This window comes from Protobothrops mucrosquamatus, unplaced genomic scaffold (genome assembly GCF_001527695.2).
Source record: "Protobothrops mucrosquamatus isolate PMUCROS unplaced genomic scaffold, P.Mucros_1.0 scaffold550, whole genome shotgun sequence".
Lineage (NCBI taxonomy): Eukaryota > Metazoa > Chordata > Lepidosauria > Squamata > Viperidae > Protobothrops > Protobothrops mucrosquamatus.
This window is the reverse complement of record NW_015386854.1, coordinates 312,653-327,085: the sequence shown is the minus strand read 5'-3', so window position 1 is coordinate 327,085 and position 14,433 is coordinate 312,653. Positions and strand designations below refer to the sequence as shown.

Below are 14,433 nucleotides of genomic sequence, written 5' to 3'. Positions count from 1 at the left end.
TGGAACAACCTGCCTCCAGAAGCGGTGAATGCTCCAACACTGGAAGTTTTTAAGAAGAGACTGGACAGCCATTTGTCCGAAATGGTATAGGGTTTCCTGCCTGAGCAGGGGGTTGGACTAGATGACCTTCAAGGTCCCTTCCAACTTTACTATTATTATTATTATTATTATTATTATTATTATTATTATTATTATTATCCATCCGTCCATCCATCCATTCATTCATTCATCCATTCATTCATTCATTCAGTTTATATAGCTGCTCAATACAACCAAGGGACTTTGAGTTGCTTTAAGTTGTGATCAAACGACATTATCCAAATGATGATTGATCACAAAAAGAAGTCTACTAAACTAATCCACTTATTTTATCTGTTAATATATATGTAACCAACAACAAATACCTTTCCAACAACAAATACCAACAACAAATACCTTTCCAAAACAACCAGTTCATTCCTCAGCTCACTGTCTGCATAGTATTCAATCTGCTTTACACCAAGCCATACTAGACAGTACAAAAAATCAAGGGTTTGTAGCCCATTAGCTTTTTGATGGCTTCCATCACTTCCTTGTTTTTTAGGCTATAGATAAGGGGGTTCAGCATGGGTGTGGAAATACTATACTGAATGGAGAAGAGTTCATCCATAATAATTGAAGAGGCTGAACTGGGCCTCATATACCTAAAGCATCCAGTGCAATAATACAAAGTCCCAGCAATAAGGTGAGCAGCACAAGTAGAGAAAGTTTTCCTTTTTGCTTCTGCAGAGTTCAACTTCAGGATAGTGGAGATGATATGAATGTAGGAAAACAGAATTACAGTGAATGAAGATATGGCAACTGCACTACCAGTGATGAGGAACAGTGTCAAGATGAAGAATGTGTCTGTACAAGATAAGGCAAGTAGAGATGGAAATTCACAACTGAAATGCCTGATAAGATTTGATCTGCAGAAACCCAGCTTCAAAGCAGGTAATATATTTGTCATGGCAAAGAAGAAACCAACTGCCCAGGCACTACCCACCAACCATCTACAACATGCTTTGTTCATGATTTGTACATAATGGAGAGGTTTTCAAATGGCAGCATATCGGTCATAAGCCATTGCTGCAAGAATGCATGTTTCATTAGTTGCTGTTAAAAGAATAAAGAACATTTGGGCAAAGCAAGCAACATATGAAATAGTCTTCTTTTCAATACAAATTTCTAACAGCTTAGGCATGGTGACAGAAGAAAAACAAATATCAAGAAAAGCCAGATGAGCTAAAAAAAAAAAAAAAGTACATGGGACTTGAGAGATATCTTGTAACAACCATAATCACTATATTTTCCAGAAAAGTTAAGGCATAAATGAAGAGAAATATAAAGAAGAGGAAGAGATTCACTGGCAAATTATTCAAGAATCCTGAAAGGACAAAGAAGGTTTTTGTTGTAGTTCAATTTTCTGTTTTCATTTTCATATGTTGTAGAAACTTCCAGAAAGAGAAAATGAACTGTCAATGGCACAGTTTAGGGAATATGGTGCACAACTAAGGGCGGGGATTGATTAGCAGAGAAAAAAATGGAATTGAGAAAACTGTCATTCTCACTTATAAGGCAACCATTGTTCTATACTTCCAAAACAGTAAATGGAGGAAGGAGGGTTTCTTCTTTGAAAATTTTATTTTTTTTGAGTCTGAAATTGCTTTCAAAATGTCCAGGGCTTTAGATCTGAGCTCAATAAAGATGGACTGATCGGCTGATCATCATGTTGACTCTTATCTTATCACAGATTCTTCATTGTGATTTGACCACATTTTCTCCATGATGAATTTAACAACCATATTTTGTCCAAAATGATCTGTCTCCAACTTGATCCTTCAGCTGTAAATATTCAATACACATAAATAAAATCAGGAAACAATTCCACTATCCCAGGAAACAAATAGCTATTTAAAACCGAAGCAGAGGTTATCTGTGTTTGTTCTGAAGCAGCTTTTTGCACTAGAATCTGAAGGCTTCTCTCCCCCCCCCTTGGTACATATTAAGAAAAGAAAAGTGTGCAGAGAGATTCACATAACAATGAAATACTTTAGATAAAGAAAAATAAACTTTTCTTGGCCAATGTACTATAAAATTTCCCCCAGCTTGCACAGCCTCTAACACATACTGCACCGACACAGAATCCTCTTCTTTTATTGAGCTATTTCAATTAATCTGATTAACAGACTTTCTGAATAAAAGTTATACTGAAGTTTTGATGAACCAGATTAGAATTAGTGATTCTAATCAGTTGGTGATTCTAAGCAGTTTTGTACAACCTCGGCAAAGAGACAACATAAAGTAGCAGTAAAACAACTTTTTTTAATATAACAAAATAATAATGAAAGAAAAAATATTTATTTATTTATTTATTTGAAGATATACTACACTGAGTCAGAATTCCATTATTTTAGGTTCCATATTTCTATCACAGTTGCATCAATCAAATCTCCTCAAAATATAGTTCTTACCATTTTCAGCTAACATATTCTCTGAGAATTAAAATATGGAAATCTGCTTTAAATTGCTGGTGTCACCTCTATTTTAACTAAAAGTTTGAAAGGAGAAACATGGAATTTTCTATAGTAGAGCTTAAAAAATTGTAGGAAAAATGTCAGATTTCCCTAATGTTATAGAACTATTTATTTTGCATGAGAATGATATAGAAAATTAAATGCTTTTACAAGAAGGCTGCTGGATTTACTTCTATGGAAATTTTGTAGAGGAAATTTTGCATTTTGTTTTATTTGTTTGGGCTTCATCTCTCATTTAATTTCAACTTCCTTCCTTTCAAAAGGAAAACTGACATTTGTTTCAGATTATAGAAAGTTTGATATTAGGAGATGCCTATGTTACTGGAACATGGTAATCCAATAATGCTATACCAAGAAAAAAGAAAAATAGAAATGACATAAAATAGAATTAACAGAGGAACATGAATCCTTCAGAGTGTCAAATTCTTGTCTGAAAAAGCAGCAATTCCCCTCCATCAGGGAAGGAAGGAAGGAAGGAAGGAAGGAAGGAAGGAAGGAAGGAAGGAAGGAAGGAAGGAAGGAAGGAAGGAAGAAAATTTAGTTTAGCTTAAAATTTAAGGACATAGATTTTTAAAAATATTTATAGTGCTACTCTCCAAGAATACAAAATATAGTATTACATTATTTAATTTAAAACATATTTTACTACTGAATTATTCATAATTAGCCCACAATGTTTTATTAGGAGTAATAATGAAGAATTGGGAGGTGGTTAAAAACAATTTAAAAAGTTTGCTTTTCTTAAAAACCTTACTAACTCACTTCTTGCTTCTAGAATGAAATTTACCTGATGCTCTTTGTTGATTTCTTTAGGCTGAGAAATGCTATGTCTGTTATTGGCTGCTAAAAACTTATAAATGTTAATTTGCCACATTCACATGAGTTTGGTATTAGCCATAGTCAATTGTTTCTCTTGGGGCAAGCATACAGTAATTAGAAATATTGTACCTGAAAAAAATCAGCTTGGAGTTTTGTTCCTTTCTGTGTTATGTCTCTCCCCCCCCCCCCCCCAAAAAAAAAAAAAAAGCTGTTGTGAAGTTTTCAGTCTCACAGATTTCCTAATAGCTCTCATGAACCTCTGGAGTTCCCCATAAGAAAAGAGCATGGTCAAAATGAAGATTCCTTTATTGGTTGAAGTTCCATTAGAAGGTCTAGCTTTGCAATCTTCCATCTTGGGGGTGGAAGAAGAACTGAATCTTCTAGCTGCATAATGACACAACAAAAAGGTTTAGTTTTGTTTTTTAAATGTTTTTGGAGGATTCTAGATGAGATGAAAATAAGTAGTGATGATAGTAATGAACATGCTGTTAATTGGAGAGAAAGAGATAAGATCGTATTATGAGAGCCCAGAAATCCTGGGGAAGAATTTGAGACCTCCAACTCCTGTGCTTTGAGACAGTTTTGCTATGTGTTGCTATATAGTGCAAGTGACGGGATAAAGTGTGTACTAAAGGGCATCACATACCAAAAATAGATTTTCTTGTCATTCAGCTACTTTGTTTTATTCAATTTCTATACACCACAAAACAATCCAATTGACTCTGTAAAACATTGTAATCCCCCCGCACTTCCAAGACATATATCATCTGACATGGATACATGAGAGTCAATATAGCAATAGAAGCCACACAATTATGCAATTTGAATAGACCATAGTTTAAACTACCTGACCAAATTTTCCTAATGGTTCCAAATGAGAAAGACACTGGGAGTTATGGTTTAAATGCTTGTGAATACAGATTTTACACTGATGGGTTAATATTTATACATACAGTATAACTCAAGTTGTGGCTTTGAGTTGGAAAGGAACCCAGTTAGTGAGAAATAATGCTTATCCTCCTAGTGGTTAAAAATTACATGGGCTTTGTCAACCACTACTTAGATTTGTGACCAATCAGCCAACATATATATCAAATGTGAATTTGCAAGTCATCTGTTCCAAAATGATGTCCAAATGAACCAGACTGAGAGTTTATTGATAGATGCCTGTAAATACTTCAATGAGTTCTCTTGTACTTTTGACATAAATGGATGTAATAAATGATGGTTCCAGTTTCCTTCATCTACTAGATAATGTTTATATCTCATAACATACTCAAAGTTTAGAGAGCCAGAGTATCTACTACATACTCCTTATTCATCAGTGACCAACATTCCCCCAAGCCACCTTAAGTGTAAAACCCACATGCCAAAGACAAAACAAAAATGACCCTAATTTAGCTATCATTTACAGAAAAAAATGATGTGGAACAATAATGAGGTGGTAAATTTGACCTAATGATAAAATCGAATAAAGTATAATAATAAAAAATAGCAATAAATCAATGAATTCTAAAATATGAAAATGGTTCTTCAAATGAAAATAAATGGATTATTACTTAACATTGAAAATACCCCAATTCCCATCAAGGGAATTTCTCTGGGAAAATATCATAGAGACACTAAAAAGGCACTCTATATTTTCATGAAACTCATGAAATTCATTATGAATTATGAAATTATGAAAGAATTCATAAAGGCATGAGGTGGTGAATAAATTTAAATGCAATTTTCATTAGAGTTAAAGAACAAGCACAACTGCCTTAATAGAACATATATTGAGCTTTCCTGCATGATTTTGCATATATATATTTTTCTGATTGAGATTTTCAAACTGTGCATTTCTTGGAGGCCACAAAGGTTGAAAGGTAGATTAAAAGCTCAGAATCTGCAGAAACCTCTTTTATGGGATGGCACAGAACATCACAAATATTTGAATGGAGGAGAAAAGAAGGTGCTGGCCCAATTCACATTCCACATTACATAGTCCCTGATAAAAATGTTGCATTTATTCAATGGCTTCCCAAATCATTGCAGGTGATGTAAAATCAACTAGGGAAGAAGAAATAAGACTCAGACCCAGATAGAAGGGTGGAAATATTCTATTCACTCCTGATTGTTCCTTATAGGCATCTAAGCTCAGTAGAATGCAGTCAGGTTAATCAAATAACTTTTTTAATGTAAAGATGCTATGCAGTTAAAGACTGGTAAGCATACCCAAGATGGAGCTTCCACAGGAGCTTTGCAGCTGAATGCTTACTTTCATACATAGAAAGATAGAGATTCCATCATGCTCAGCTACTTAATTGGCAATAAGTTTGGATGTCTTGAGCTTCTAGAATACAGCATATAGTGACAATTGTAGCAGCTAGATTAACTAAAAAGGAAGTCCCATTGTTTCAGACTCAGTTTTATGAAATCAGTGAGACAAGAGGAAAAAAAAAACAAGAAGTGAATTTAGTTAAATACAGTATTTATTTTATTTATTTATTTATTTATTCAATTTATATCCCGCCCTTCTCCTTACCGGACTCAGGGCGGCTGACAGCCTTATAAAACCAATGCTACAATAAATACCTAATTTAAAACCGAATTAAAAAGAAATATTTGCTATGGCCTATATAATTAAAATTTCTCTTAAAAACCTCACTAAAATTCCCTAGGCCAATCCCACTTGTTGGAAGAGCCATGTCTTTAGGGCGCGGCGGAAGGAGGGGAGATCCGGAATCACCCGGATCTCTGGGGGTAGTTCGTTCCAGAGGGTGGGGGCTCCCACCGAGAAGGCCCTCCCCCTGGAGGTCGCCAGCCGGCACTGTCTGGCTGACGGCACCCTGAGGAGACCCACTCTGTGGGAGCGTACCGGCCGATGGGAGGTAATCTGCGGCAGAAGGCGGTCTCGGAGANGGTCTCGGAGATATCCAGGTCCGATGCCATGGAGCGCTTTGAAGATGATGACCAACACCTTGAAGCGCACCCGGAAGGCCACCGGCAACCAGTGCAGCTCGCGCAGCAGCGGTGTTACATGGGAGCGACGAGTCCCTCCCAACACTGCCCGCGCGGCCGCATTCTGGACCAGTTGGAGCCTCCGGGTGCTCCTCAAGGGGAGCCCCATGTAGAGAGCATTACAGTAGTCCATGTAGTCCAGTATATGAACAATCCATACAAATCTATTTCTCAAAGCAAAAAAGCCCATGGGGATTGTTGAGATTTATTTTAATTCTAGTAGCAATTATAATTCTGGAAATCACCATCATAATCACCATGATTTAAGGGGTTGGGGAGTCATACAGTTTACACAGCATCCAAATATATTTCCAAAAAAATTGCATTGATCACTGATCAGTTTGAGATTAAATACAAAGAGAGAGGAGAAGGGGAGACAGAGGCACAGAGACACAGAAAGACAGAAAGACAGAACAGAGAGAATGTGTTTGTATATACAAACACAGAGGGAGATAAATACATAAATGTGACCACATATATAAACATATGTGTATGTGTGCAGGCATTTTATAGTATAAGAAATCAATGATTTGTAGCCCAAATAAAGACAAAATATTTTGGCATATTTCTTGGTGTTTTGGGAGGAGTAAATTTTATATAAAAACCAGAGATTTGTGAAAGTTACATGCAAAATTCTTCATGCAAAAAGTTCTACATAAATGGAGAAAGATTTGTTCCAATAGGGGTCGCATCATTATCATTATCACCACCACCACCATCATCATCATCATGATTATTGTGGAGGGTCACACAAATTTGTTTATTATTAACAATAGTTCTTAAATTATCTATTGTCATCAGCTTTTATCTGAATGATGATTGATCATAATATATGGCTACACAAATGAAATCCAATTATTTTGATCCACCATGTCTGTTAATTTATATGAAACAAACTTACAAAAAACCTTGGAATATCTTTCCAATACAACATATTCATTTCTTAGATCATTGTCTTCATAATATTTAATTTGCCTTCTATCAAGGCATTCTGCACAGTACCAGAAATTAAACATGTCTAGCCCATTAGCTTTTTCATGGCTTCCTTCACTTCCCTGTTTTTCAGGCTATAGATAAGGGGGTTTAGCATGGGTGTGAATATACTATACTGAATGGAGAAAAGCCCATCCACAATAACTGAAGAGGCTGAACTGGGCCTCATATACCTAAAACATGCAGTGATATAATACAAAGCCACAACAATAAAGTGAGCACTACAGGTAGAGAAAGATTTTCTTTTTGCTTCTGGGGATTTCAATTTCAAGATCGTGGAGATAATACGAATGTAGGAAAACAGAATCACAGTGAATTAAGATATAGCAATGATACCACTAGTTATGAGTAACAGTGTCAAATTGGAGACTATATCTGTACAAGATAAGGCAAGTAGAGATGTAAATTCACAACTGAAATGCCTAATAAAGTATTTTCCACAGAAATCCAACTTCAAAGCAAGAAATGTATTCATTGAAGCATATGAAAAAGCCACTGCCAAGGCACCACCCACAAGCCATGTACAACATGATTTGTTCATAATTTGTAGATAATGGAGTGGTTTGCAGATAGCAGCAAATCGGTCATAGGCCATTGCTGTAAGAATGCAAGTTTCACTGCTCCCCATTAGAAGAATAAAGAACATTTGGACAAAACAGGCAGAATATGAAATTGTCTGCCTTTCATTAAAGATTTCTAAAAGCTTAGGCACAGTGACAGAAGACAAACAGATATCAAGAAAAGCCAGATGAGCCAGGAAAAAGTACATGGGGCTTGGGAGATGACTTGTAACAATCATTATTATTATATTTGCCAGTAACGTTAGCACATAAATAAAGAAGAATACAAAAAAGAGGAAGAGATTCACTGGTAAATTATTCGAGAATCCAGAAAGGACAAAGGAAGTGATCCTGGTACTTTGATTTTCTGTTTCCATTTTCAAACAACAAAGAAGTTCTAAGAAAAGGAGAAAAAAATCAACATGTGAATGAATTAGGATATAATGAATTGCCTTACTAAAGGTAGAGGTGGAATAGCAGAGGAAAAATTGAAGTAGACAAAATTGTGATTTCCACTTATATGTCAAAAACTATTTTATAATTTCAACTCTATAAATGGGGTGTGTGTGATTTATTTGAAACTTTTCTGTTTCTCAATTTGGGACTGCTTTTAAACTGTACAAGACTTTGGATTTGAGTTCAGCATTGATGGATCGATGGATGGATTATGTGCCATCAAGTCATGTTGATTCTTAGTGACCACATGGATTGTCCATGATGATCTGTTTCTAACTTGATCCTTCAGCTGTAAGTATTCAAAAGAAATAAATAAAATAAACAAAACTGCAACTATCCCAGGAAATACACAGGCAGGACTATATGAGTGTTCTGAAGCATCTTTTTGCGCTAAAATATGAAGACCATATCTAACTCTCTGCTATTTATTAAGAAAAAAAGTCTGCAGAAAAATTTACATAATAGTGAAATAGTTAAATACTGAAGATGAAGAAAAGTAACCTTTCTTTTGTCAATGTGCTATAAAAATTCCCCAGTCTCTAGCACAATACACCTATATAAAATTCTCTTCAAAGGCTTCCACTCACCTGCTTCACTTAATTTGACATTTACTTTTACAATTGAACAGGCTTAGGATAAAAATCAGTATTTTATTCTGCAGAATTTATGGGAGAAAAATATTATCTAGAATTAAATTCTATCATTGAACTGGTTTGGATGAATGTCAGAAATTATAGCTGATAAACCTTATGCAAACATTATCTTGAAGAACCTATAAATCTAAATGTTATTCATATTTGTATTTTCCTCAGACAAGGTAGGAATGTGCAATGGATTAAAGTTCATTAAATTTCTATGGAGTGGCATCTTAAACTGTGGAAGATGCCCAGATAGTGTTATTTCATGCTCCATATTTCCTACTTTATATGTCATTTTCATCAACCAATGTTCTCAAAATATACTTCCTATTTTCAGCTAACATATTCTTTGATAATTAAAATATAGAAACATGTTGAAAAATTGCTGGCATCAGCTCTCTTTTTCCTGAAGATGTCAGAAGAGAAATGTGGAACTTCTACTATATATTCTAAGAATTGTAGGAAAAATATCGCATTTTACTAATGCTACAGAACTATTTGTTCTATTATGTTGCAAAAATAGCATAGAAAATTAAATGCTTTTCAATATCTAAGATTTAATGAAGATTGTTGGATTTACCTTTATGGAAGACTTGCAGAAGGGATTATTTTTTCATTTGTTTCTCTTAATTTTAACTTTCCCTCAAAATGAAAGTTGACATGTTTTCAGATTGTAGGAAGCTTGGGGTCTGGAACTGCATATATTGTTGGAACTTACAAATCCAGGAAATAATGCTGTACAATAAAAAAACAGTACAACAAAAAAATGGACATGGATTATTCAGAGTGTCAGTTTCTTGCTTGAAAAGGGAGCATTTCCCCTGTATCAGGAAGGAAGGAAGGAAGGAAGGAAGGAAGGAAGGAAGGAAGGAAGGAAGGAAGGAAGGAAGGAAGGAAGGATAAAAATTCCAAAGGGCAAGTTATACAAAATGATGGCAAATCATACATACATACATACATACATGCATACATACATGCATGCATACATACATATCACAGTCCATCTTGAATACCTAACAGAAAAAATATGTTTAGTATTAATTAATTTAAAATATGTTTTACTATTGAATTATTCAATATTAGTCAACAAAATTTTATTAGAAGTAATATAGAAGAATGGGAAGTTGGAATTAAAAAAACATTTAAAAGCTTGTTTCTTTTCTTAAGAAACTTACCAATTCCTTTCTTAGTTCTAGAAAATCAAATAAAAATAGTGTAGAATTTTACCTGATTCTCTTTGTTTGCCAAGACTGAAAAAAGCTGCATTTATTATTGACTGCTAAAAATGTATAAATGTATATTCCCTATACTCTCATGAGCTGTCTTAGTGAACTGTTTCCCTTGGGACAAGCTTACAGACTTTCATAATAATTAGCCAAATATCTTAATCCAATTAACTCTATAAAACATTGTAATCCCACCTCTCATCACTCTCTGCACAAATAACACCTGACATTAATACATGGAAGTCAAGACAGCTCAAGGAATCATGAATTTATGCAATTTGAAGAGTCCATGGCTCAATTACCTGACTAGGTTTTCCTAATTTTCCCCAAGAAGAAAGTCAATTGGAATTATGGATTAAATGCTTATGAAATTCAGATTTCACACTGGTGGTAAAGATTTATACTTATAATTACTCCAGGTTACCAGAATGGGAGAACTCACTCAACCAACTTGTTACAGTTAACTTGCAAGGCCAACTTGCCATGGGACAACTGGCAAGTGGACAATTCAACAACTCAATTTAATTATATAAAATAATTTAAAAATATATTTTAATTTTTGTAATTCACATTTCATTTTGTCCCTCCTTTTTCAACATTTATTTATTGATTCTATTGTACCATTTCTTTGCTATTAATGTAACTTTTGTCGCATGGATAGTTGTCCCATGGTGAGTTGGCTGTGACAAATTGACCATGGCAAGTTAGCTGTGGCAAGTTGTCCTAGACACCCCAGTTGTTGCCTTAAGTTTTAAAGGAACCCAGTTAGTGAGAGTTAATGCTGAGATTCATGGTAGTTAACATTACTTGAACCTTGCCAAGCTCTACGTAGATTTATGACCAATCAGCTTCCAAATGTTTTAAATGTGAATTTGTAGGTCAGCTCAAGGAAGTCTATTGCAAAATGAAATCCAAATAAGCCAGGTTGAGAGTTGAGAAATATCCTAGTAAATACTGCAATAAGGTTTTTTTTGTAGCTGTAATGAATTTGGATATAATAGAGGATGGTTCCAGTTTCCATCCTCTAATGAATACTATGTATATTTCATAGTGTCCTCAAAATTTAGTGCACAACAGCATCCATTACATATACCTCACTTACCAGTGACCAACTTTAGGCCCATGGCACCATGAGTGTAACTCTTGGTTACCAAAGAGAAAACAAAATTGATCATAATTTATCTATCATTTCTATGAATGATTGGAAAACTGATTGTTGAAGTTACTGAGACTTATGATACACCAACCAATTGGTCCAAATCTTTAGCTTCCCAAAGACTATGACAAACGTCCCCAGATTCTGGCTTATATTTTGATAACGTCAGCAGCTGCTGACAAAAGCTTAGTTTTTAATTAAGTTTTTAGTCTCAGAGATCAATGTTTTTAGTAGTTTTTCTATTATGAATATACCCCAGGACTCACATTTTAAAAATAATTTTAAAGTGTATTTTAAATATTCATAAATTTATACTTATATACTATTCTATTATATTAGAATATTACAATTTCCTTATTTAGGAGAGTATTTTCTAGCCAGAATTTACCTATGTATCCTTGATTCCCAGTGATAATACAAAGTACATGCCATACATAAGAACGAACAAAAATTCTACCATTGAACTGGTTTGGAATAAAAAGCAATGTTTTATTCTGCAGAATTTATCTCAGATAAACATTGTCCAGAACCAAACTCTACCATTAAACTGGTTTGGGATGAAAATCAGATATTATAGCAGATAAACATGCAAATATTAGCCATTATGTTGAATAATTTATAAGAAATAAATATTATCTATATTTGTACTTTCCTGAGACATGGCAAGAAAATTATCAATGTATAATGCATTAAAGTTCATAAAAGTTCCAAGCAATGGTACTTTAAACTTTTGGAAGATGTCTTAATACTAATTCAGAATACTATTATCTCAAGCTCCCTATGTCCTATTTCCCATTTCATTTTCATCAATCAATGTCTTCAAATTATGCTCCCTACCATTTTCAGCTAAAATATTACCTGAGAATCAAAATATAGAAATCTGTTAGAAAATTGCTGGCATCACATCTCTTTTATCTAAAGATGTCAGAGGAACTTTTACTGTGTATATTAAGAATGATAGGGGGAAAATCACTTTCCCTCATGTTATACAAATATCTATATTAAACAAGAGTAGTATAGAAAAATAAATGTATTTTGGTGTTTAAGGTTTAGGGAAAGTACTGCTAAATTTGCTTCTATGGAAAATTTACAGAGAGCTTTTTTATCTTTGAAACATGTTTATTTCCCTTGGGGGTGGAAAGATTAAATCTTGCAGATGCATGGTTACAATACTGAAAGTTCTTTTTTCCCTTTTGGCATTTTTTTGAGGAAATACTAGCTGAGATGAAAAACAGTTGTGATAACAATAATTTACTGCTATTTGGCATGCAAGAGACATAATCATATTATGGGAATCCAGAATTCCTGGGGAGAAATTTGAGACCTGCAACTAGTTACATAATGTTCTGAGCTGGTTTTGCTACATACTTCTATATGGTGGTATTAGCAGGCTCAAGAAGATACTAAAGACAGCATGTAGCACAATTCTTTCTTTCTTTCTTTCTTTCTTTCTTTCTTTCTTTCTTTCTTTCTTTCTTTCTTTCTTTCTTTCTTTCTTTCTTTCTTTCTTTCTTTCTTTCCACTCCTCTCAATACAATTCACTCTTGAAAACACTGTAATAAATATGTGGGTATCAAGACAGCCAAATAAATCTACAGTATGGGAAAGTTTCGGGATTTAAAGTAAATAATAATAAGACTAAAANTCCACACGTACGGGGAGAAACTTGTTATAGAAGTTAAAGTAAAGTCCAAAATAAAAGGCAAGCTTCCAAAGTTGGTTTGTCTGCTTACAAGTAAACTCACAATTAACTTCAAGTTGCAGCGGTGGCGGCGGCTTCTTGCTTCGCCGAAGCGAAGGCGTCCTGGATCGCGGAGAATCCTCGGGGCTCCGGAGGAGTTCTCACCTACATCATCCATATAGGACGACTCGGGAACTCAACTCCTACCCCGGGCAGCTCACCTATCCCCTTATGCCCAGGGGAAAGGTATCAAGCCGTTTGACAGCTGATGCTGGCTGTCAAACCGGCTTTTACGCAAAACAGGCGGGAGGCAGCAAACAGCTGCGACCAATGAAATCGCCTGCCACCGGAAGTCTCCAGTAATCTAACTGGTTTTGAAATAGTGAAAAATGTGAAATACCTGGGTGCTTATATTACTGCCTCTAACGTTAAATTGTATAAAAATAATTATGATAAGTTATGGATAAAAGTTCAAAAGGATTTAAATGAGTGGAAAAAGTTACAGTTATCATTATTGGGGAGAATTTTAGTGGTTAAAATGAATGTCCTTCCTAAGTTTCTTTTTTTGTTTCAGATGATACCTATTTTAAAAAAGGATTTAAATTTGGAAGAGTGGCAAAGAGGTGTCAATAGGTTTATTTGGCAGGGGAAAAAACCGAGGGTTAAATTTAAAATTTTGCAAGATGCACGGGAAAGAGGGGGACTTAAAGCCCCAAATTTAAATTTATATTATGATGCGGTGGCTTTAACTTGGATTAGTGATTGGATTAACTTAACTAATAGAGATATATTGACTCTTGAAGGTTGGGATTTATTTTATGGATGGCATGCTTATTTATTTTTTGATAAGAAAGTTGATCATGTTTTTAAGTCTCATATTTTAAGAACTGCACTTTTGAGAGTTTGGAAAAAGTGTTATTATAAGTTAAGTTTTAAAATCCCAATGTGGGCCATTCCGGAACATGCAATACAAGGAATTACAAGGGGAGTTAAACTAGAGGGAATTGTTTATAAGGATTTACTTATCTTAAGGGGACAGGACTGGCAAATTAAATTATTGGATGAATTGAGACAAGATAATATTCTCCAGTCCTGGTTTTTATATTGCCAGTTGGTTGAGAGATGGCATATAGATCAAAAGTTAGGTTTAACATTGGATGATGTGAACTTGATAAGACAGATCAAAGATCAAAGTAGAGCTCATATTAGGAGAATATATAGTGTTTTGATAGAGTTTGATTCGGAAACAGAATTAGTTAAAGATTGTATGATCAAATGGGCTCAAAATATTCAAGAATCAATTATGTTAGAAACATGGGAAACAATTTGGGTAAGAAATGTCAAGT

General features: G+C 34.5%; 2 pseudogenes; both read right to left on the bottom strand.

Annotated features, from left to right (window-relative positions):
- Positions 1 to 508: 508 nt before the first annotated feature.
- LOC114922641 lies at positions 509 to 2,508 on the bottom strand (annotated as a pseudogene).
- A 4,887-nt stretch (positions 2,509 to 7,395) lies between these two features.
- Positions 7,396 to 8,307, bottom strand: LOC114922640 (annotated as a pseudogene).
- Positions 8,308 to 14,433: the final 6,126 nt, after the last annotated feature.